This window comes from Dermacentor variabilis, chromosome 3 (assembly GCF_050947875.1).
Source record: "Dermacentor variabilis isolate Ectoservices chromosome 3, ASM5094787v1, whole genome shotgun sequence".
In the NCBI taxonomy this organism is placed as follows: Eukaryota; Metazoa; Arthropoda; class Arachnida; order Ixodida; family Ixodidae; genus Dermacentor; species Dermacentor variabilis.
This window is the reverse complement of record NC_134570.1, coordinates 140,323,434-140,348,893: the sequence shown is the minus strand read 5'-3', so window position 1 is coordinate 140,348,893 and position 25,460 is coordinate 140,323,434. Positions and strand designations below refer to the sequence as shown.

Genomic DNA, 25,460 nt, shown 5'->3' with positions numbered 1-25,460 from the left:
CTTCGAAAAGTAATGAGCTTCCCTTTGAGTTATCATAAATGGTTTCTTTCCTAATTTCGTTTTTTCGCCTTAAGTAGTTACTCATGGCAGGTTTCTTTTCCATTGCCGCCCCCCATGAGATTAATTCAGCCTCTCTGACTTTCCACTTGACCTTCTTTGTTGCTGTGTTGCCCACTCCACAGGCCGCATACCCGTCACCAGCGCCCCCATCGCAGCCTTGGCGCTGAGTAGTGCAAGGAGAGCTGACCGCAAGCGAAGGTGCATAGGCCACAATGGACCCTTCTCTTTCGTTTGTGCTGAGGCACGGTTTCCTAAAAATCAACGACCTGAAAAGTTTCTTCCGCCCATCCACGCTTCGGTAAGGAAGCTCAGCAGGACGAAGTGCGTGTACAATATAAGATAAAGTCTCAAGTGTTATTTCGACGTGCTGCAAGTCGCAAATACAGAGAGCATCAGGTTTCTCCATAGGCATATTAGCAAAAAAATCTAAGCATTTCAAATTGGTTCATATCGAATATGTCCTGAACACAAGACTTAAGTATCTCCTATATTTTTATGTATTTTATCGTAATGTTTTATCTCGCAATTATTTAGAGAGAGTAAATCCTTTCATAGCCTTTTCCAGGGCAGCAAACAGAAAACGTTTTCCAAGGCAGCAAACAGCATGCGATCATAACGAAGGTAAGCTTCCTACAGTGCCTACGCGCTGCGTCTTTCTCGCAGGAGCTACAGCATCGCTCAGTACCTTAATTTGTACGTTAACTTTTCGCAGACGCTTCGAGCAACAAGCGCGCACAAATAAATGTAAATAAACGCGACATTTTTTTTTCTTTACACACGTGCGTTACTTCGCAATTACTCATCCAGTGCTCCTACAGCAACTTTATTGCTCACATTTAAAAAACGCAGTCGTGCAGGCTCAGCACATCGCGAAGCGTGCTTGTTGTATCGGCGCAGGACATAAAATATACCTAAAGTAGAAATGAGCTCGCAATACAACGATGCTCTAGAACAGGATTTTGAATTCACAAACGAACCAAAATGTTTGGTTAAGCTGGCCTGCCAAATCTCTCCGTTCCACTTGAGTCAAGCGGAGGCGGACGTCTGTTAAAAGGTGGAGATATCGATAGCACATAAGCAGGATGGTTCGCAACGTTGTTTTTTCTGTTACCAACGAATTGGCGGATGCAGGTTCTTGAGTTTTCCCTTGGTTATCACGGTCCTCCGTCAGGACTACTCAACACAATTACAGAAAAACAAAATTGTCGCACTTTCTCATGCGAACCGCTGTGTTGTGAGGAATGCAAGTAATCCGATTACCCAACAGGTTGAACAGTCCGTATCCAGCGCTCTCGCCTTTCCCCTTCATACGATCGCGATGGAAATCGGTAAAACTGAACGTTGTTGTTCCGTCCTTCACGTTCATGGCAATTTACAACACAGCAGTAACGTCGATTGCGGCGTTTCTTCGTAGCGCGACGAGCTATCGCTGTTGCCGTCGTTTCCACCATCAGACTGAAGAGTCAGCCAGCGACGCGTCCAACTAGCGAACTAGCGTAAAAATTCATAGCTCTCTGTCCGGGTGTTAAATGCGCAAAACACTCACAATATGTACCAAAATCTAGTTAAATCGTTGTTTCGCAGTCGCTAGCTGCATAGGCAACTTAGCAATGGAGTCGGTCTTCGCACTACTCAATTACTGCCTCTTCGCAACGGCAGGTGGCGCTACGCGTCTTGCAAAACTTCAGAGTCTGACGTCCATAGAAGTCTGGTGAAGTCAATGACCCATGTTGTGCCACCCTGCGTGCCTACATCCGAGCGACCGGGCGCCTCCCCCTGCCCACCGCGTTCTTCTGAAGTGGTTGCCCCTGGTGACAACCTGCAAAGTTCCAGAAAACTGCCGAACCCTTTCCGTAGGTTAAACTGAGGAGTTCGGGGGCACACAGGACCACGACGAATACACTGGCAGCCTTCAAAACTCCACCGAACGGCTGACCCTTGCCGTGGAGAGCGGCTTTATGCAGCTTGGACTGATCCTGCTTCGACGAAAGCGACGCGGTTGACGTCAGCACCGGCCCTGCCTCGTTCCTGCCGAGGATGGGACGCCCAAAGAGATTTAGGACAGAGCCGGCCCATTGTTAAGAGGGAGAGTCGCCACCAACCGCCCCGTCGGCCTGGTGCGCGCTTTGGCTCAGATATTTTGTGCTATCACCTGCTATATTGTACATACTGTAGAAAGCTTTTCGTCTCCTCTTCGTCGGCTCCAAGAGTCCGTCTCTCGACCACGAGTCGCAATACCCGTGACGAAGCTTAAAACGCCTCATATTCGCAGCGCTCGCCAGCGTTCCTCGTATGCGTGAGTGTAGGCGAGATACAATGGCGCTAGGCTACGGGCTCCGGCTCACCAGAAGCAAAGGCATTCCCAGCCACCAGCCAATGCAGCCCGAGTCGAACACGCCGATGCTTTGACCATGTCACCGAGGCCTGTGCTCCCCGGATGAGTGGTCGAAACCAGGAACGACCAGAGTGGATTCTCATTCGGACTCTACACTGCGTCAGCGCGTTTCAGAATAAATAAGGCATCCCCACTCACGCGAGCACAACGCCGTCTTCAGTCTTATATTATTCATTTTTATTGATGGCGCCGTAGCTAATATGCATTTCGTCTTGGACAGTCTTTAAACACACACACACACCACCAAGCGAAACGCTTACGGAAAACTCTGTGCTCACCCATTAAGAACCATTTTCACAATGCGCTCGTATTACTACAGGACTTCCTGTTACCATGTCGCCGCACGTCAAGTGCTACCGTTCACACAGCGTCGACACAACAGCGCGCACTCAAACGTTATTTGGCGCACTGTGCTCTGCAGAGACAGTGGGTTAAACTAACCAGCCGCGAAAAAGAAATTAATAATTTCGGTCGACTCCCGCTCGTGCTCCACACAGCAGTCACAAGCACACAGCAGATGTACGAACAGCGTAGACGCATAGAGACGCTGAAGACATGCAACGACACGGCATTTCTTTTTGTCGTTTCTCTCACTCATCTCTTTGTTCTGGAACACAGCCCCTCGGAGGCCTCGAAATTCGGCCACGAGAGAAATTATCTTTTTTTTGTCGTCGAGCTAGGCCGGGAAGGAACGTACAACTACCGCCCCACCGCGAAATTAAAGCGGAATGCACAGAGGTACGCAAATGAGGGCGGTAAAGAGAAAGAATCGAGAAACCGGAAAGTGAGAGAGAATCGCCCAGCAACGGCGCGAGCGCGCGTATACGTACCAATGCAAAACCGGCGGGACGAGGTGAAGGCAAAAGAAGGAGACAGCTGATGAGGCAGACAAGAGAGAGAGAGAGAAAAAAGAGGAGGAGGAAGGAACAGCCCCCGCCGGGCAGTTCTTTCCGCGAGGATTGAGATACGGGGAAGAAAGAGATAGAGAGAGAACCCTCGGCACGGCAATCGCTCAACGCAGCCTCGAGACGGGCACGCCAAGGAGAGGCCGCGGATAAGCACAAACCGTGCGCAGCGATGCCCGCGTTCGTATGCCCAAGAGCGTATCGCTTATTTAGCCAGTGAGGGAGAAAACAAAAAAAGATCACTGTCTCGCGACGCGCGCAAGTCGTTCTATCGCCGCCCGACATCGTATCTATCCCAGAGACGAACGTACGAGAGTGGCACGGACGCGTCCCTGAGAGATAACCGATAGACACGAGACATTTCCTCGCTAAAGGCAAATCAGATCAACTGGTCGGCAAACGAGTTTTTTTCAATCGCCATTGTTTAGCGAAGAAAAGAAATGCTGCAGCGAAAGTTCCGGAGAGTCGTGCAAGTGAAAGCGACAAAGGCTTGTCACGCTGGAAAATAATCGGCACGATAACGCTCAGTTTAGCAGCTAAGTGGCAACGATAGCAGCCACAGTGACATTCGCAGCCGGGCCGCGAGAAAATGATAATGGCCGCAATCACGTTCAATCGGTAAAATTCCCAAGTCCGCCCCAGTCACACCGTCGGAGAAAAAGGCCGGCTCGAGGCAGGCGCGCCTACGCGACGCTCGTCAAACAGTAAGGACAGCACGTTAACGCTTAATACGACCAGCGTTAAAAAAAAGAAAAAAGAAGAAGCATGCGCTCAACTGTCGGAATAGAAGCTCGCGTGAGCGATCGTAGCGACAATGCGCACATCATTCATTCGCAACGACAAAAACACGAGAACTCTCGACATACCAAAAACAACCGATTTCTAGCACGCTACAGAACCGGTGTTTTGTCAGCGCGCGGAGCGAAATACCAAAAGGGCGACACACGCGGAGGCGCCCGATAGTCGCCGTCCACGTGGCTTCCCGGTGGCCGCAATATGTTACACGAGGACACGCTCGCCGCGCGGGCGGCGATCGCCGGAACAGGCGAACGTGCAAAGACCGCACGAAGACGATTGCGAGGGAAAAAAAATGGTGCTGTTCTTAACCAACGGGCGGGACTGTACGAATCCCAAACGAAGCTTAAAGAGTTCGAGGGTGGAGCTGACACGCACGCAGAGAAACGGTTGAAAGCGGGCAACGGCGTCCCCGCGCTAGGCGACGGCGCCTGCACGCAGTTGTTGCGTATTTATTAAACCACGTTCTCATCCTATCTTGACTTTCGACGAAAACGCGCTCGCATATGCTGCCGCCGAAGTGGACACCATATACAGCTATTCCGCCCGTACGAGTATAAACAGCGGGAATAGCGCGGCATGACACAGACACCGCTGAATTACGTTTCGCGCGGTTGCCACTCGAAGTGTCCCTTGCCAGAGAGTTTTCTTCCCGAGCTAACAACGAAAAGTGACTCCCACAATATCTCCCGCGACTCAGTTGCTCGTTACCGCACTTTCCCGAGAGCGCCGACCAACGACTGGCAAGCTGGCAGTAGCCGCTGCAAAAGCTGTAGCAAAAGCACGGCTGCATAGAAAAGACGGCAGAGGACGAAGCACCGCCGCCGCAGCAGCCAGTCCGCGCCACGCGAGCCCACCGCGTGGCGGTTCGTCGACCCCGCCAGCAGCTGGTCACAGCGCTCGCGCTCGGAACCGGCGGGACAGCGAAGGCGTTGCGAGAATACGCACCTCATGCTGAAGAAGCGGGCCTGGTCCAACCGACGATCGTGGAACGGAGAAGACACGTCCCCACGGGAGACGCACAGCGCGGGTGCTCTCTTCCAGTGGGGTCGCACGAAGCAGCAGCGGCGGCGTGGAAAGCGCCGACGTGCGTAATCCGTGCCGACAGATCGAGCGCTGCTCCTCCTCGAAGCGGCGAACTGTTGTCGGCCCAAGAACACACAAGTCGCGGAGACGCGCAGCTAGCGCGTTCGGCGCGAGGAAGAGGACCGCGTCGGCTGCGACGCAGGCAGGCAGGCAGCGCCACGCGGCACCGACGTCGGCGGGGTAGCAGCGAGCGAGGCAGCGACGACGGCGCGATAGCGCGGCAATGCTGCGCGCTTGCTCGCTCGCTCGCTGCACACGTGGTGGCGGGGGAGGGGGTCCGGCGGAGTATCCCCTCGACCGGTCGAGGGTCGCAGGACCAGCTCCTCGCCCCGCTTTCAAGGAACGGCCACGTCCTTTCTCGCGACGCGCGCCTTCAACCAGTTTGGCGTCAAGAACGAGAGCCGGCGCAGGTGGCGGTGCGCCCCCTCCCCTTGCCAACGAGTCGTCGCAGGGGTGCCTCCGAGGCTGGGCGGAGCGCGCGGCGGCGACAGGGGAGGCCGTGATCCGAATCCTCGCCTCCGAGCCAGCCCTCCCCCACGCGACAATGTGTGCGAGAGAGGAGAGAAATCGGACCGAAATGCAGTCGGCTCGCGATCCTATCCGGGAGCGCAGGCTCGTTTATTCGGACTCATTTTCGAGTCAGATAGGCACCGCCGATTGGGAACGCCGATCCCGCTCGCGCGCCTACCTGGCGCGCCAGCAGCGGAGCTGCAAATAAATTCAGAGTGCCGCTTTTCTTTTATTCTTCCAACTTCCGGAGCCTAGCGGTCTGCGCGCACGCCGCTGGATGGGGCAAGCAGGAAACGGCGATCTCTCTCGACGCCACTTGAGCTCTGTGATTACGCGCACCTCCTCCTCGGTGGCCGACTCCCCCTGAACGATTCATGCTGGAAACACATTGTCCATGCACCGATGCCCAGATGGGACAGCAATTAGTCGGGACACAGTTCCTGCCAAAGCGCGCGCGCTGCTTCCGACGCCTTTTTCTTTCTTTATTACATCAACTCCGACGGTAAATAAAGTACAAATTATTGCTTTTCCTTTGCACAAGCACGCACAATAGACGTTTTCTCATGCATACAACACACTCTACGCTTCAAGTCAGATGCGCTCACGTGTTGTGCGCCGACGTTCTTGGAACAGGTCCGTGCGCCTGGCTCAGCGGATCAGCTAGTGCTTTCCCAAACCTTCCTCCCTCTCTTACCAATCAAAGACGCCACGCCACCTTCGTGCCATCGCCATGGCAACAAACACGGTGGCGCCAGCAGTTGCGAAATCTCGCAGAAACTCTCGATTGATTTCACGAATAGCAGACACCCTTCAGTTCGCAAAATTCTGCTTTTATCTCTTCTTTCCTACCGCGTTCGCATCGCATGGTTCGCAAGCAGTACGCATGTCTTCCGGCCGAACGCTAGGAAACATGGAGACAGCCGTGTGGAGCATTCCGAACAGCTGGGGGTGCGCCAAGGCGAGTGCTTCGGCTCTTGTTTTGCCCAATCTGCAACATGCCAGCGCCCGATACCGCTCGGCGGGAAATCCTGCAGCGTCGCCAAACACCGCGCAGAGACTCGAGTCCCAGGAAGAAACGGCGGACAGCGCACACTGGAAGGCCGATATGCCGCGTACTCTTCTTGAGGGAAACGGATACGGAGGCCGGTTCCCCCCCCCCGCCGCGGAGGGCAGAGTACAACGGGCATCCGTTCACGAGAAGACAAGCACCCACGTATCCCACCGCCGAGCAAACGGAGCTGCTCGTGACACGCGCCCGGGCCAGCCAGCTGTCGGCACCGAGGCCGCAGCCCAGGAGAGAGAACGCTGCACAGCGTGCGTTGGTTCCTTCGGACCAGTTGGGACGCACTTTCTTATTTTTTATTGCGATAGCAATTGGGGGTGTGGACACTTCGAGCGAATTTTTGCCGACTTCGCGAGCTTCAGCATATATTTAGGCGCACGTATGCTATATGCCACGCCCTGCTATATTACACGCGGATTATAGTACAACACCATTCTATCACTAAAGTTGCTCATACCAGGTCTTACCTTCCTGACAACATTATTCCCCAGAACTTTGGGAATGGCAGTCCACAAATGTCATAAAACGAAACACCGACAGCACATGCCTTTAATCTTCTCAGACTTTAATATTAAATGTGCGCAACAATAACCGAGTTCCAACCTTAAGATAACGTAACTACATTGTCATGGCTGCGCACAGGCTCCGGATTCGACCTACGAAAAAGGTTTTGAACATACCCGATAAACAGAAGTGGTGGTAAATTCGCCAAGAAAGCCGTTGGCTTTTATAACTTCAACTTAAGCTGCCACTACAGTTTGGAATCTTACACTTCGTGTAACATTCTAACATATTGCTGTTGCATTCACTGCTTCGCCCGTATGACGAAACTGTTGTTTACGTAACTTGGCAGAGTGGAAAGGCACCAGAAACCAACGATTCCAAGCTAGACTATGGAGACGCACTCGCTCGCATTGCTAAATAATTTCCCTGTTCCATGGTGCTTGATGTCAACAAATGTTCGACCGTTCAGACATTTGACGAAGAGCACGCTTCATTCTTCAACGCAAGCATCCTCTTCAATGCTGCACGCAAATTCCGGTAAGCGGCACGAGCAGCCCATCGCTGGAAAGTAACCACGGCGAAAACAAACCAAGACAGAACATACAGCATGGAAATGACGCTAAGCACGTAACCATGCAGCAATCTTACACGCTGCTGGCCACAAGAATACTGCCCACGTTACGCGCTTACTTCCACTGGAGAAATCTCAAACATGAAGGAACGAAAAAAAAAAAACATTTCGCGGACACGCTTGAAACTGTTTACGTGTGGGTATGCGAAAGCATCATATCGCTTGTAGACCTCGGAACGACACGAACGCGCTCATTCTACAAACTCATTGTATACACTCCTCCCCCCTTGGTTGCGCCGCCACATGCCCAATGACGCATGCACTAGGCCAGGCGTTCAGTCACAGCCGGAACCTTGTAGTCGCCGAGGCGTCGTAGACATCGCTTGATCTTAAGAGCGCCCGTTCCTGCGGCGAGCGTCGGCGTTGACCCTCATAACCGAACGATCGAACACAGCGACGGATAAAAGCGAACGCGGATCGCAGCGGGAGATGAAAGACGCGATGGCGAAGAGAGCGCGAGGAGGAAAGCAGAGGAAGGTATGGCGAAAGCGTGAGAAACGTAGTGCCGCGCAAAACGGGCTCTACGGCGGCGATAGCTACGAGATGGCGCCAGAGTAGCGTCTCTCTCTCTTGTATGGGGTTTTACGTGCCAAAACCACTTCCTGAATATGAGGCACGCCGTAGCGGAGGACTCCGGAAATTTCGACCACCTGGGGTTCTTTAACGTGCACCTAAATATAAGTACACGGGTGTTTTCGCATTTCGCCCCCATCGAAATGCAGCCGCCGTGGCCGGGATTCGATCCCGCGACCTCGTGCTCAGCAGCCCAACACTATAGCCACTGAGCAACCACGGCGGGTCCTCTCTCTCTCTCTATTCAATTCGGCGAAGCACCGGTCAAGGGGCGCCAAAAGGTCGTGGAAATAGGGACCGGCGTGCAAGACGGTTATTGCCGGCCACTCGGGGCAAGCGGCCGAAACAAGTCGCAGGCAGGTTTAGAGATTACTGTCTTTTTGTCGTCGGCGCGATCGTGACACCCCGACAGCTTTTTGTAGGAACCCCTGTGTATTCTCTGCCCCGCACGTGCATTGAGAAGCTTACCAGGAAGGCAGGGGTGCGAATACTCCAAAATATGTGGTGTCTCTGTGCAATCCTGTGTCCACGAAGTGCTGACAGTGTATTGTTGAATTCCAATGGCGGAGTTGGAGCAGCCGACGGACTCCGCGCGCGAACACTCGACCCCACGAAGTGCTGACAGTGTATGTGTGCCGACAGCGCCGTACGGCCGGCCGCCGTCGTTTCTTATGTGTTTGTGAACGAACCATATAGGCCCGCCACGGACTCGAGGGTGAGCGCGTGTGAGGTGCAATACGAGTGCGCGACCTGTAAATGCCGGGGGGAATCACCCGTTCCCTCGCCCCTAATTAAAAGGGGCGCGGCCAAGACCTGGGGACGATCCGCGATCCGATGGAAACTGCAAAAGAGATGCTGCGCATGCGCGAGCGCGCCGCTCGCGAGCGCCCCCTATGCGGTTGGAAAGCTAGCAGTTGCGGTTGGAAAGCTAGCAAATGCCTGGCTAGGCATTTTGGCACGCTCATGCAAGCTCTCGTGTCCACGTTTCTGAATGCCATGCCAGCGCACTGCGTCGCGTATGGGTGTACGAATTATTACGGCAAGAATAACGTCATTTTTGTTATTTAGTTGTTTCCGTCCGAGTAGCGGTACCTGCTAAAAAGAGCGCCGCGTGTGAACACCGTAGAGCGGTTGAATACGGACGTCTCAGTTTGGTAACTCACGGATCTGGATTCACAACGAGCACTTTATAACAGCTTTACGTCATGAATTTTGGTCAGTAATGAGTCCTTTGTGTTAATATTTGCACTTCCTCAATTTTAGGCCAGCCTTCACACCCTGACTACGTGCCAACTGTTTTCACGTACACACGAACTTCCGGTCAGGCTGCAGTGCGTCGGCACGGTCATTGCATGGGTAAAGATGCATGTAAGAGCACGTTAATGATAGCGAAGTAGGATTTCAGTGTGGCATGTGCGCGGCGGCGTCGGCAAGTGGTTTCCGAGCGCGCTTTCGCGCTCTGTGCGCGCTCATAGCTCTCGGAGTGCGGGCCCGCTTAAACCGTGCGTGTGCGCGCGCCGCGCCAGCTATGCACGCGTTTTGATTGCGAGAGGAAATGAAAATGAAGGGCCGTATTTGCTAACGATTATTTTGAATAGCATGCCATACCGTCTCGCGCGTCGCTACACATTCGATAGCACATAGATTGGCTACTTGATGCGACGAGCTATATGGCATAAATGCAGTCTGTTGGAAAATAGGGCGCTAAGTCCGCGATCATTTTATGCTGCCAATCGAAGTGCGAGATAAGTGAGCAATATGAAGCAAAGGTTAGCCGACGGTATGCAGCCAGCTTCGACAGCTGACGATGCGGCAGGTTGTATGTGTTAGCCTCTACCCAAGCCACTCGATCCAGTTCATCCCTGCAACTTCGTTTTAGCTTTGTTCTAATACATAGATGTAACAGTTTGCACAGGACTAAATGAGCATGGTGATGCTTATAGTTCAGCTTCTACAACACTGAATGAAGAGAAAACCATGAGTGAATCTACAGATGTCGAATCCAATGAGGTTAAGTGCAAGCTGTCTGGACAAAAAGCACTTGTGGGTCACTGGCGCTTAGATTGAGCATAACGTTCTTCAGGTAACCCTCTTTTTTAAGTGCCCAACCACGATGGGCCTGACGCACGATCACGGTTGTTGAGCGCTGGGAGCTCCACAACTGGTCGCTGGCGATTGACCATCGCGACAAGTGGCAAGTCCATCCCGTATTCAAAAAAGAAAACGGAATGCAGTCTTCCTCCATCACTTTGACAGGACGTAAGGAGACTAAACAAACAACGCAAGCTGAATTTCACGTCATTAAACTCGATGTCACAGGTAGCAACAAGGCGACGACGGGTGATGTCTTCCACACAAATACTCTCGTACCCAGCGCCCCGAACGCTTGCTCAGGCCTACGGGAGGGGGCGTTCACTTTCTTGCAAGTGTTAGTGTTCTTGTGTTTTTTTTTTTGTATCTTTTAATCGCTGTGTCATTGTCAGTCGATAAATGTTTTTCTGTCTTTCTCCCGACTCTGACTCCTTCGCTTGAGTACAGAACGACCAACCGGCTTGTATACCCCGTTGACGACTTCGCGCCGACGGCAAACGGATGACGAGCCGTGACACACACACACACACACACACACACTATATATATATATATATATAGGACACCTTGATAAATGCCGGTCCTCCGGCCGGAGCGTCCACTAAACAAACGTCTGAATGGACAATGCTCTTTTTTCGTTAAAAAACAAAAAAGAAAAGTTCTTCCTACAAAATTGCCCTGCGAAATGCTCCTGGGTGACATTTTGGATATGCTGCTCAAAGCCGAAAAGCGTGGCGAACTAATCTGTTTCTGCTGAGTCCCAAGTCACAATACATGCATCTTATACCTACAAGGAAGGGGTCAGAAGGAAGCTATACCCTCTGACACCCCTTGCATGCTTTTGGACATCGGTTCAATACCTTTCATAGATGCATCACAAGCGACAGCCGAAAAATATTCACCCTGGATTTGAAGCCAGATGCATGGAAGCGCCATAATATTGCCCCTTGCACTGAAGTGGTGTAGCTTACTACTGCAAACTTCAATACTACCCTTCAGGCCTAACTAAAGGAGTCAGAAACATACCAAGCCCGCGCGGCATTTCCCTTTATACAAAAAAAGAAAAAAAGACACATACAACAGAAAGACGGTTACCTATTAATTACGAAAATAAGATTCTTGTTAAATAGCATCCCTCATAGAATAGCAAAGCGAACAGATGTGGCCTCCGGACGTACTCAGATGTCGTAGTCCCGATAAATCGCTGCTGAAGTGCGTAGTGCCCCTCCGCATGAAGCTCGAAGCGCGCGAGACAGCAGTTTACAAACATCGCTACAGTTCTGAGTATGCCCTAGGTTTCTTGGTTTGTCCGTAATGTTCACACAACTAATACGAGTTCCTTCTGTGGCGTACTTCACTCTACTGTACTTCTTATTTTGCGTAAGCCTTAGCGCCAGTGAGTCTGGTATAGCGCAGAAAAGGACGACGACTAAGCTGGTGCTCACTCAGTCCATCGACACCCCGGCTTCCGTCACGGCCTTTTAATAATGGCGTAACGTGAACAATTTACCCAGCATTAGTGTCCCCCCCCCCCCCCCCGCGCCATGAATATTTTCCCGTAAATGACTAAACCAGCGCGCACACAAAATATATGCGGTGCACATTACCGCAAGACATTCAATTACATCGGCTGCGGCTTCCAGTCGGTGTACACACTTCAGCCGCACGAAATGCACCATTCCTGGGGATCTACTGTCTTAAAAACAAAATTTCACCCTTAGGGTCGTATCTTGCCACACAAGAGTAATCGTCGTCTGTCTTGTTCGCATTTCTTTTCTTTGACGCTGCGAGCCCGGTACTTCCGAGTCACGAACGGCATGTGCGTTATAAGCATGACAGAGACTTCTCGACAGGAAAGTCACGGGCGCGGCGTTTTCAAGAAAAAAAACACAAGCAAAGCAGGTGACGATTATCGCTTTGCTTGCGTTTTTTACGGGCCAGACGAGTTGCACGGGGAAATCCCAAGCGTAGTAATCCCGCTGGCCGTACGGCGACATCCGAACGTCGTACGTCAAGCAAATACATCGTCAAATGAACACCGCTAGGGCGGCAGAGCCGGAAGCCATCGAGTCATTTTCGCTGCGAAAAGAAAACGCTCCAAAGCGACCGTTCCCGCGAGAAAACGCAAATCGAAAGCGCAAGAAAGAGAAGCTTCAGCGGCAGTCCCCCGAGCAAAGCCAAACGTCGGTTTTCGCTAATGTCTTGAGAAAGCATCGTGTCTACCGAAGCGTCACGAGAGAAAGGCGGACGAGCGGGCCGGACGTTCCCGAGACCTCCCCAGCCAGCCTACTCCCACAACCCCCAAACCCACATTTTTATTATTATTTCTTGTCATTCTGCAGCTTCACAGACGACGGGACGGCGCGCCACCACACGGCGCTGCTGTGGCTGCAGCAGCAGCGTCACGAATAGGTAAAGAAAAAAAAGAAAGGTAAACCGAATGCGACGCAGACGAGGCAAAACGGCGTTAAAGCTGTAAACAAAGCGCAGCCACCGTACACAAACACAGAGGAAAAACGCGCTGCTCACACATGCTGGCTCGCGCCCAGTGGAGCGAAAGCGAGGACCAGAGGAAGAAACGGGGCCGATCTACTTCCTACGCCATTAGCCTGCTATTCCAGGCAAGCGGGACACGCACACGGCCTCGGAAGGCCGGACGGCACGTAGCTGCAGAGTTACACGCACGAGGAAGTCCCGATCACGGAGCTCGATGAGGCAGCCGCCACTACCCCAACGGCTTCAACTCGCCCCCCCCCCACCCGTCCCTCCCACCCGTGTCCATTCTTCTGCTGGCACCGCCTTACAGCCAGGGCCAGCCGGAAGAAAACAAAAACAAAAGGAGAACAAGAAAGGAAGACGCCGAAGGGTTGATCCGCGGTCTTCGCTGGCTGGTCGGGCCGATGCCGAGGCGAAGCGGATCGACCGCCTCACCGCGAACGCGTACAGTAGTTTCCGCGTTTTTGTCCACAAATTTCAAGCGCCGAAAGGTCGCACGCACCAGTCTCCTCTTCACACGTACCGAAAGTAGGCCGCGGGTGCCTCAGTTACTGCGTACTCCTAAGTTCGCCTTCACGTGGTTTGTCCCCGAGCAGGGGACGGGATCGCGGGGCCGCCTCGACAGAGCCGACAGCCGCCTTACCGATGCATCGCGGAGAAACGAAGAAAAAAGGCGGCGCAGAAAGCGGTGGCTGGCTTTCTGCGCCGCGATGAGATCGTTGCGCGTAGTCAGCGGAAGTCCCGATGTAGGCCGGCTTTATAGCATAGCGTCTCGTGGTAAATCGCAGTCACATCCAGCGCGCGTTGCTAACGCGACGCTGTAGCGCAGTTCCACGCACGAGAGAGAGAGGAACATAAGCCCCGCGCGGCGTGCAATCGAGCTGAACGCGTCAGGTGGAGGGCGATGTGGAAGGCGAACATCGACACGGCACCTTCTATAACCAACACCGTTCGTAATGCAGGAAGAGTGCGTTACGACAACAGCGTGAGGCCAGGCCATCCGCGGGAGCGTTCGGTGCAAGCAGCTGCACCGGGATCCAGCAGAGAGAAGTTCCACGAGAGGAGCTCCCCTCGCACCGACGAGATTTATCAAGCGCGATTCCCCTCGCTCGCCAAAAGCATCGGACGCAAATAGAACGCGCGCTGCAGGACCCATATTTTCCGCGGCGTAATTGCAGGTATTCACAAGCAGCACCACGACACGTCTATGGAGCAGCAGGCATAATAAGGAAGCCTCGGAGTCGGCGCGGGGCCACGTCGCCTCGCGGCAGTGGACGCGGTTTGTCCGATCCGCCAAGTATAGCGCTCTTCGCGAACGCAGCCAACGATTACAGGGACGACAAAGCGGTAGACACCGCAGGACGAAGATCGCTCGTTCTCGACATAACGCATATCCTGGAAGTACAACCGGAGCCGAAGGGGCGTCACGCCCCGACGCGCCGCACCGCATTCGCAACAGCAACGGACGCCACACGACAGTGCCTGCACGCAAGGCCGCACTAGGATGGAAGAAAGCACGGCGGCAGCTCTCTCGGACGCCAGGGATCGCGCTTGGCGTCGTCGCAAATCCCAGACCTCGCAGCGCGCGCCGAGAGTTCGTCCTTCCACACAAGTCAAGCATAGACGATTCCTCATCCGCCGCGAGGCACGGGGCTATCTCAACTCTCTTACGCGTCCCGGCGTCTATCTCGACGTCTACATTATTGCCGAGGAATACAAATAACCAGGACGAATAAATAGCGCGCAGCGGCGCGAGCCAAGTCGCCTGATCCAATAACGCACGCGCCCTCCTCCGTGGAGTCGCGCACACCAGTCGCGCATACTTATGAGACTCCCCCTCCCCCCCTCCGCTATCTGCTGGCCGATTTGCGTTTCCTATCCGCCGCGACCAGCCAGCCAAACGAGCCGCTTGCGAGCGCCCTTGCTCGAATCCGCAAAGAAAGGGGAGCGGGGCAGGGGGGGCCTAGAAAAGTAAACAGTGCAACAGGTGGAAACGGACCTCCCGCTTACGCAAGCCAGCGAAGAGGAGCCAAGCACCAGGTGCGCGAAACGCAACAAACAGCGCTGAAACAACAAAACAGCACGGCTTTAATGCAGGGGAAATTTCCACTCCTCTCCCCTCTTCCTCTCTCGGCGGCTCCATCGCTGGCCGGCGATACACGATATATCCTCGCCGACCAGCGTGCATCGCTCACTCTATATCGCCTCGACGGTTCGTTGCCACCCGCTGCAGCCGCCGCCATTCTCCTAATCTCGGCGCAAATTTAGGGCCCACTATCGCGCCGCGAACTGAGGCGGGCGGCCGCGATTTCTCTCTCTCTCTCTTTTTTTTTTTTCCTGGATTAAAGACGGTGCCGGGCCTGACCGAAAGCACACCGGGGTTCCGTGATGCTTCCGCCAACGGCAATCGCGCTTTTCCTCAAACCTTTCGCGACACGTCTCCTTCCGAGCACCTCGTTCCTACGCAACTGCACGGACTGAGAATGCGCCCCTCTCAGGACTAATCAGCTGTTCTTCGCACTTTCCGTTTCGCGTGCTGTGCACCGAGAAACGAACAATGGCAGACGCGTCGGCGTTAAGGGGCGAGTTGCGTAACCGCTGGACAAAAGAATCGCGCGCTTTCAGGAAGTACTTTATTAAGCCCTTGATAAGAAAGCGCTGCCGATTGGAGGCTTTGTACGTTTGAAATCCACGCTTCATATTACGCAGAATGCTGTATGGCTGAGGGCTCGGATTACTTCGACCAAACGGAGGCTATTCAACAACTTGTAAAAAATATCGATGTGGGACCACTCAATGTACTTGATTAGTAAGTAAAATGAGAACAAGGACGTCGCCGACCATAAAAGAAACAAATATACAGGAGGGTTGACATTTTGGTTAAATGGCAATGTTCGCTATAGAAAAGGGTAGATGTGCCTTTCAATAAATACCCCAACCAGAACGAGAAAACGGTATCCTTTCGGCATTTTTTCACAGATACCTTGATCACAGAGTGAAACCATCATATTTAAGTCACGTGCAGCTCGTGTCACAGCGCCAATAAGGGGTCCGCTATAATACGATAGGATAGATGAATACAGATGGCAAGTCAAGACAGCTTACGTAAATGTTGGTTGGAACCCTGTGCTGGTGTGAAAGGGTGAGGGATCTCAGATAGGGTGATACCTTCGGATGTGTGCGATCAGTTTTCGAACAAGCAGAGGCCGTGAATCAAGAGTATCGGTGTGGTCAGGCTGGCCCCCCAATACGGTTCTCACTCGTAAAACTTCCAAGACTGAGTCGTGCGCAAGACTACCCCCGCACGCCGGAGTCAAGAGTGCAGAAAATATGCACTATAAATGGCCATCATCCGCATCATTCTATTTTATTTCAACTGCAGGAAGAAGGCCTCTCTCGGCTATCTCCAATTACCCCTGTTTTGCGCCAGCTAATACTAACTCAGTGCTTGCAAATTTCATCACACCACCTCTTTCTCTGCCATTTTGTAACTCAATAGAACCCCCGTTACGCCGTGCGCATTACATGGCCGACATAACACCTATTTATTCCTCTAATCTCAACTACAACATCGTCTAGTACTCTGCTTTCTAAATAGCACCTGCCTCTCTTAGTTACGTTTACCATTTTTCATTCCTTAACTTCTCAAGCTTCTTTGTCGGCCTCCAAGGTTGTTGACGATACCTTAGTGCCGATAGAATGCAATGATTGTACCCTTTTCAAGGATAGCGGTAAGCTGCCTTGAATGCGAAAACGCCTCTAGAGAGTCCTAATTGCAGTCGCACAAAATAACATATTCTATCCGCCACGCGCGGCTTTATGTACATCATGCGCTTTATCGCCGTGTACATCGGAGATCAATGTTGAACAGTCTGGCAAGGGAACAAGAATTCAGGATCGCCAGTCACCCTCTAGAGTCCGTAAAGGAGTACGTTTATCTAGGTCGATTACTCACAGGGGACCCTGATCACGAGAAAGAAGCTTACAGGAGAATAAAAAATGGGCTGGAGCGCATACGGCAGGCATTACAAAATCCTGACTGGGAGCTTAACACTGTCGCTGGAAAGAAAAGTGTACAATCATCGCATTCTACCGGTGCTAACAAATGGGACACAAACTTGGAGGTTAACGAAGAAGCTAGAGAACAAGTCAAGGACTGCACAAAGAGCGATGGAACAAAAAAAAAAAAAATGTTAGGCGTACCGTTAAGATACAGGAAGAGAGCGGTGTGAATCGGAGAGCAAACGGGAACAGCCGATATTCTAATTGACATTAAGAGAAAAATATTCAGCTGGGCAGGCCATGTAATGCGTAGGACAGATAACCGATGTACCATTAGAGTTACAGAATGGGTGCCAAGGGAAGGGAAGCGAAGCCGAAGAAGGGGGGATGAAATGAGTAAATTTGCAGGCGCAAGTTGGAATCAGATAGCACAAGACAGGGATAATTGGAGATCGCCTTCGTCTTGCAGTGAACATAAAAATAGGCCGAAGATGCTGATGATGACATCGGAGATGATCACGTTTAGCTGACTGACGGCAACAACTGCTAAGGCGAGCGTGGTAATTGAATGTTTTTTGTCATGTTGCCAGCTGTGCAGATCCCAAAGTGGGAGGTAAGCGGAGGCCGCCCGGTCGGCGCCACACTGAACCGGGAACGCCGTTGCACGCACATCAAGGCGTGAGCCGTGTACGCTACAGAAACGGCGGTCGCGCACAGCCAGCGGCCACATCAAAAAGCGAGCGCAGCGCAGAGGACTCAGTGAGAAGAAATAATTCTTCGCGCCGTACAGATCACGCCGGGAAACGGTTCTAACTCACGTTCGCCTCCTTTCCGACTCGCACACGCGGCCGGAAAGAGGAAAACCCAGCTGGCGCGCGGCGAACGTCAACGAAAAGCGCGATAAACAGCGCCAACCTTCACATTACGCGAAAGGAGGCATCACAAGGACACACGACGGGTAACGCACACACACTAAGAGAGAGGTGGAGAAACACGACGGAGGGAAGGAACAAAAAAGAAAAAGCAAACGCGATGAAAGCGAAACTTTTTTTTTTTCCCCTCTGCTCACCGCGGTTAACAGGGCGCTATGCACAACTTGTCTACGAGAATTTGGCTGACAGGAGAAAGAACTAGAAAGCGAAATCTGCCTGTGCTCCGACAGCGCGGACCGTCTCGCAGAGTTGACAAGACTGACAGGCGCGCCACGGACGGACGCAGGAGAGCCCACAGAAGCGGCAGGCTCCCTAGGACCGACGGCGGCAAGCCGCGCAAATCGCACGTCGGGCCCTTTTGAACCAACGCTCACAAACCCACTATCTGGCTCGTGCAGCAGGCGAGCGCAATAAAGTGGGAGACAGGGAGAAGGACCCTGTCGAGGCCCGTTGGGCATGGCTCACTGGACGCGAGCTCGCTTTACCAGCTACACTGCGCGTAATGTGGCAAAGTACGGCTGTCACCGACTTGAAACGCGAATCGCCATAAAAAGCTGTATAAAAACGCGTATTTGCACTTCCACGTTTAGCAGTACGTAAGAGTTTTAGCATGCCGCATAATACAGAATTCCAGACAGGTTCAACACCGGAAACGTAGACGACATCACAAGACATTCACGGGGCTTATAGGACGCTGAAGTGGCGCCTTTCCCTTTGAAACTGGTGGACGTTACTATGACGGCCGGGTAATAAAACAAATAAAAAATAAATAACGAAATCAAGTTCTGGACGGCGCTGTAGCCTGGACATCACCCTCACAGTCTCCGAAGCCGAGCGCTATGTTAGTCTTGTCTCAGAACCACACGATCGCCAAGCTCGTCACACTGGAGCACAACACACGCGTCACTGTTTTGTCGAACACTCGCTGCCGCGTCAGAGTGCGCAGCGCCCCTGCTCTAGCCCCGCAAAGCAGGGAACCCCATCGTATGGGCGGACGGCCTTGATGGAGCTCTTGCGTTGGCGGTAGACGGACAGCGTCTCTTCATGAGCCAGCGCCTGTTACCCCGCCGCGTCCTCCACGCGCCGGACTCTTTGTCGCACAGCCACTGCGACGTCTCTGACCGATTCCGCCAGTACGGGGTCTCGTACGAGGCCGTATTTTTGCTCCAAGAGGTGCACACGCGGAGTCCACTGCAAGGCAGGTTGCCGAAAAGTAGTCGAAGACTCCCTCTCTTTCTCTCCGCCCACGTGTCGCGACGCACATGTAACAAGCGGTTGCAGAAAGCCAGCTTGCTTGAGGCGTGCCGAGCAGCATAGCTAGACCAACCTAAATCGCCTTGACCTCCACAGTTCGCCTCCACAGTTCCATGGCATCTGAAGCGATCTGGCCAACTTCTTGTCGCCTCTCAAGCACATCATGGCCCTTCGCCGAGAGGCACCGCATTCAAAAATGCCGGAGCAGGAACGTGCACCATTTTCCACAGGTGTCTGATCATTACGATGCGGTTGCAGCTCCATCGGCGTCGCGAAACGCACTGGGCTCTGAGAGCAGTTTGCCCTACTTCGTGGACAGCGCCTGCGCAGGTCCTCGCCGCAGCACAACTCCAAGGTACTTGAGAGAAGAGGCAATCTGCACGGCCTCTTCCTCTAACTGTTGTACGTAACAGTGCATTCTGCTAAATGCCCGGCTAACTGGACTGGAAGTGTTGAATCGAAGGCCCCTGCTGGTATCGCAATCTAGTAACGATTTGTCCAACCACAAAGCACTAAGAATTGTTTGTTCTGTTAAATGCTTTCTTTCTTTTTTTGTCGAAGGAAAACGAAAGAGCCACTATACAATGATGATTTAAGTCGCTGCCGAAGCCTTTACGCCAATAGCTCATATGCACACCGCCTGACAATGCAATAACAGTAGGCGCTGTGGTTGAATTCAATGTCGAAATATGGAGCCACCAGTGCTGCCGTTGACGTCGAGGTCTACGGTATTCCGTAAATAGTAATACGTTTATGGACGTGTTAAAACACTCTACTGCCGTCGATGTAATCTCCTTTTGACTTCCATTATTACACCAACATGCAAACTCGTCGCCAACTTGAGGATGGTCTTCGTACAGATGACTACGATATGAACTAGAATGGCGGCAAAATTGTCGCGCAACTGGCCACTCGAGGCACTTTGCGTGTATTTGCGGGCTTCTTTCACAATATGAAAAAAAAAAAAACTTATGTAGTACGTATTGAGCAAGAGTAAGTTGTATCTGGAGTTATTGATGTTGCTGTACAATTTTCTCATTGACACTTTTCTTCTAAGAATATGTGAGATGTGAATTCATTAATCAAGGCTAATTATGTAATTGGGTGGTATGCGAAAAATATTCTGAGTATCTCCAAGCGACGGTAAACAACATTACCTTGGTTCTGTCCAGCTAAGTGGCATTTGCATATCTTCAAATCTTGGCACATGACAGTCGAGACACTATATATGTAGCAAATACGTTCTCGCCGACAGGAAAAATAACATAATCCACCATACGTTAAGTATCATATCAGGATGCCGACGGCCTGTTAGGAATGGCCTGCAGAGATGCCGACATTGAACGTTTTCTGAGCCAGCAGCAGCTGCGAGCGTGGCGGGCTTCCCTGAAGACACCATGAAAGCCTTCAACAAACGCTGCGGTGACTCGTTTCGTAGGGACCGCGAGGTGCCGCGTCAACAACCCCTTGGCGCCGCTATGACTAAACGCGATCGGCAGACCAACTATTGTTAGTGAAATCGCCAATGCCTTCACGGTTCGGCTGAAGCAGGGGGATTTCTTGGAAGGAGATGCCTTGCGGTGCCCACTCACGGGCCTTTGAAGACGCCAGACAATGGACAGCGGCGGAGGCCACTGTGCGAGGTCCGCTCGGGGATTAAGAGGCGTCTGCTCGGGGCAAGCCACGTGTCAGCGAGAACCCGCTCAACTCGGGTTCTGGGAACCCAAAGTGTGTACGTGTGTGCGTGAGCCCTCCTCCTCCAAAACGGCGGGTCGACTGCGTTGACGTTGGACGCTACGAATCGGCGGTGAACTGCCGTTTTTCCCTCACCTAGGGATCTAGGGAGAACGGAGTGCTTATAAGCGGCTGTTTGTCGGCTGCTAGGTGCTCGTGCCCGTCTGCGTGCTCGTAGTGTGCTCGTCAATGTACTAGTGAGCTGTGTGCTGTATGCTCGTCTTGCGTACTCCATTTGGGAGCCACACTAGACTGTCGATGTATCTCTTGTTTAGAATGTAAATACTGTAAATAAACCCTGTACGCCTAGTTCCTCTCTACGACCTACAACCCTTACAAATGGGGGCAGCGGCGAGATCGTCCGACAACCCCTACAACTGGATGCCAGCGGTGGGATCGTCCTCGAACTCTAATAGGCCGTAAGCCTGCAGTTTACAACACCACTGCAATAATTGTTCCGCATGCTCGGGTTAAACTACAGGTCACAAGGCGGCACCAACAACCCTTCTACGTCTGCAGCACCTTACCTTGTTGCACTGCGCGGTGTGTTTTGTTGTTCGCAATTACGCAAAATTATTCCCCCCCCCCTCCTCGAGAATAGTTCTGCAAAAAAAAAAGAACGATAGAAAAAGGATCGAGGAACACATCGGCTGAATCGAAGCGGCGCATTTAGCGCATTCTCACGCTATGGCTGAACGCAGCTATACAGGACCGTCTCCACTGTCGCTACTGCTCCCGGCTACGGCTCATCATCAAGATCGTAGGGGTACGTGAACACAGCAGCTTGGAAAGCCGCGACATCAGACGCTCAAAGGCCGACGACAGGGCAGTATGTGGGCAGGGGTCCCCTAATTGTGCCCCTGCCCCCTCTGCATCAAAAAGAAGAAAAAAAAAGGGAAGAGTCGTGCAGGAACGTCGGGCGTCTGACAAAAAAGTAGTAGCTCTTGGGGGGTGACAGAGGCAGGAGCTAACAGCCTGTTTATGCAGATTGCATACGCCCTACAGACCGGCACATGCGCCGCAAGACCTTTCTTTACCTGTCTAGCGTTTTTTTTTGTTTCTTTCTTAAGAGCGCGGAAAATGTGAAAACAGCGTTTGATCGCACTTGCCCCGCAAAAACACATCTGCTGCAGGCGAGAGAAACAAGTGCGGCGCTGTGCACGTCTGCGCCCTAGCACTCTTTAAACGATTGCCTTTGGAAAGACAATGCAGCAGCGTTGACCGAAATAACGCTAGAGTACAACCGACCGAAACCGGATTTTGCAGGGCTGTCTTGGAGTGACTCAAGTAAATGCCACCTTGACAACGTCCGAACAGCTATTTCTACGGGACCGCACCCCTGGCAGGGCTGGCTGCATGATGCCTTCGGACAACACAAATGAGGCCCGACTGCCACTACCGATGTTTCCTCGTTTCATGATCTCGTATTTCCTTCCGCCCTAATATACAATGCGCAAATGGGAAACCGTTTTTCCCAATGCAAAAGCAGCGACGCAATCGCTGGCGGAGTAGTGTCAGCTACACGTTTTGCGCTGTTCCGGGCGGTGTCGGTTGGAGTTGATATTAGCAGATGCGAGCGACGATCTCCTTTCGAGAAGATAAATGTTTACTCCGTGACAAGAGAAAAGAAAAGAGCCATATAGCTGCCTCTAGTCTGAAAACGCTATCAGGAAAAGCGAAAGAAGCACGCCTACAGTTTTTCTTCCAGCTTCTTCTTGACAACTTTAACATAGACACGTCGAAGTACATGCCTTTTTCCAAATCTCGAAATACGCGTCAAAACCATTCAAATAATATAATGTCATTTAAAGCCAAATAAGACCTTTAAACGCTTTCCCCACTAGCTATACGAGAATGGAACCAATTGCACCCATCTATCACAAATACCAAATCATTTTCAAATTTCAATCGTACAACTGTAGTTGTCCTGACCACACGCTATGCCACTCCCCTCGCCCCCCCCCGCCCCCTACCTTCAGAAAGAATGTTGATTACCACCTCGGGAAACTTATTAGTGGGCTTGTCACGGTGCAGCATTTTTCGATTCGGCGAAGCACCGACCAACGGGCGCCAAAAGGTCGTGGAAATAGGGACCGGCGTGCAAGACGGTTATTGTCGGCCACTCGGGCAAGCGGCCGAAAGAAGTCGAAGGCAGGTTTAGAGATTATTGCCTTTTTGTCGTCGGCGCGACCGTGGCACCCCGACAGCTTTCTGTAGGAACCCCTGTGTATTCTCTGCCCCGCACGTGCATTGAGAAGCTTACTAAGAAAGCAGGGGTGCGAATACTCCGAAATATGTGGTGTATCTGTGCAATCCTGTGTCCACGAAGTGCTGACAGTGTATGTGTGCCGACAGCGCCTTATGGCCGGCAGCCGCAGTTTCTCCTTTGTTTGTGAATAAACAACAGAGGCCCGCCACGGACTCGAGGGTGTGCGCGTGCGGTGCAATACGAGTGCGCGACTTCTAAAAGCAGGGGGGAATCGTCCGTTACTTCGCCCCTAATTAAAAAGGGGTACGCCCGAGACCTTGGGAGGAGCCGGGATACATTTGGGTGAACTTGGTTGAATCGCCACCAATATCTGCCGTTCCCCAACACAGGTAACTAGGGAAAGGAAAAGCTCTTTAAACGCAGGTTTTAGACCGAGCTAAGCAGTCTAGAAGCTAAGCCTACAATCTGCTGAGAAGCGTCAAGGAGCTAGTGCCGTCGAGTATCGCCTGGGCCGCCTACCGCGTCTGAACTGCGAGTTACCAGTTGACGTAGGAGACGACAGAGTTCTGCAACGAAACTCACGGTAGTTCCCCTCAGGTTAGCTCAACGTGCTCGAGGAAAGACGTCAGACTTAGACTCCCGGGAAACCCTGCCCAGCAATCGCATCCACTGCAACGAGATCGGCTTGCCAGCGTTCTTCGGGAAAGCTCTGCCGTCGGCTCCACGCTTTATGGAGTTGCTGCTGCTGCCCGGCCATGCGTATGCCATCATTTCTTTTCTTTTGAACTCTGTTTAGTGGACAACCATTAAGTGTATCCTTGCGTAGTGTTAACTTCTATGTTTACTGTTAACTGTACGTTGCATTTCTTTTGTATTCCCCACTGCTCCAGATTAAGTGCATGTGTGTTAGTGTTCTTGTGTTTCTTTTAATCTTGGTGTCATTCATTGTCAGTCGATAAATATTCTTTTTCTTTCTTTTTCCCGACTTTGACTCCTTCGCTTGAGTACAGAAAGACCAAGCGGCGTGGATACCCCGCCGACAGTGAACGGGTGACAAGCCGTGACAGGGCTACACACAAATGCATGAAACATGTATTGTCTACATTTATGTAACCCCTTCTTTTTCTTACATTCACTATACGTTTATTAATTGCATATTTGCTTATTTGTAGCCATTTCGAATTTTTAATCCCTTATCAAAACTGTAGGTCTTCGGCAGATCCATACAGGTAGCGGGCATACAACCATCACAGGTATCTAATTAGATACCAGTTCCCAGAAAAACAACAGGGACGACGTGTGGAAGACCGGAACGCTTTTTCAATAGCAAGTACATCAATAGTACGTTACCTACGTTGTTACATTTCGCGTACACGAGAAAAACACATCATTATAAACCTCATGCTACACATGAGAAAAGAGATGTAAAAAAAAAAAACAGTACAACACTACAACATACTTTCTGCGCTTTTACAAGTAGCTATCCAGGCTCCATTCGCTGCTCCACAAATGAACAAAAGCGATCTATATTTTGATTATTTACAGCTTCGCTTGGTAGCGCGCTCCAAGCGTTCAAAGTGCGAGCGAAATGGGAATATTTAAACGTATTTGAATGCGCACTGAATGGCCGGATGCATTTATCGTGGTTTGTCCTACTACAGCGACTGCCAGGCGGATGAATATCGTCGTATTTACTTATTTTATTGTGACCGTAAAAGAGAAGATAAACTTCACAGAAGCGACTTGACGCTGGCTAGACAGAGTTGTAAGGTGCGCTTCATTGCGCATGTCCGTTGCGCTATCGTACAAATAATATTTTGCATAGATAAACCTCAGAGCGCTATTCTGCAATCTTTCGAGTTTGTCGCGAAGGTACTTTTGATGAGGGTCCTACACTGTACTTCCGTATACTATAATAGGTCTGGCCAGGATATTATAGCCAGTTAGTTTAACGGCTGGAAGTGCTCTGTTCTATTTTCTGAGCAGAAACCCTAGTTGTTTAAATGCCTTCGCGCATGTAATGTGCTAATCCCATTTTATGTTTTGTGAGTATGTGACACCCAACTATTTTACTTTGTAAAATTGTGTAACAGTCAAGCCTTTAAGATTGCACGCAAATGATTAAGGTCATTTTTTCTTGTTTGGAGTGATGAACGCTGTTTTAGACGTTTATTTCCAGTTTACGAATTTACTTTTTGTATTGCCCTCCTGCAATGCTCT

The 25,460-nt window shown here is 51.7% G+C and overlaps 1 protein-coding gene across 6 annotated transcripts in view; it reads right to left on the bottom strand.

Annotated features, from left to right (window-relative positions):
• The window catches only part of LOC142576330 (A-kinase anchor protein 1, mitochondrial-like), a 117,147-nt gene that overhangs the window by 69,669 nt on the left and 22,018 nt on the right, over nucleotides 1–25,460 (bottom strand). Inside the window, exon 1 of one of the 6 annotated variants that reach the window (XM_075686415.1) lies at nucleotides 5,104–5,565. The exons of 4 other annotated variants lie outside the window; for them this stretch is intronic. The gene's annotated coding sequence lies outside the window, so the exon portion shown is untranslated. Of the gene's footprint in view, nucleotides 1–5,103; nucleotides 5,566–25,460 lie in introns of those variants that run through there. One more of the 6 variants, XM_075686418.1, reaches the window with a different exon arrangement.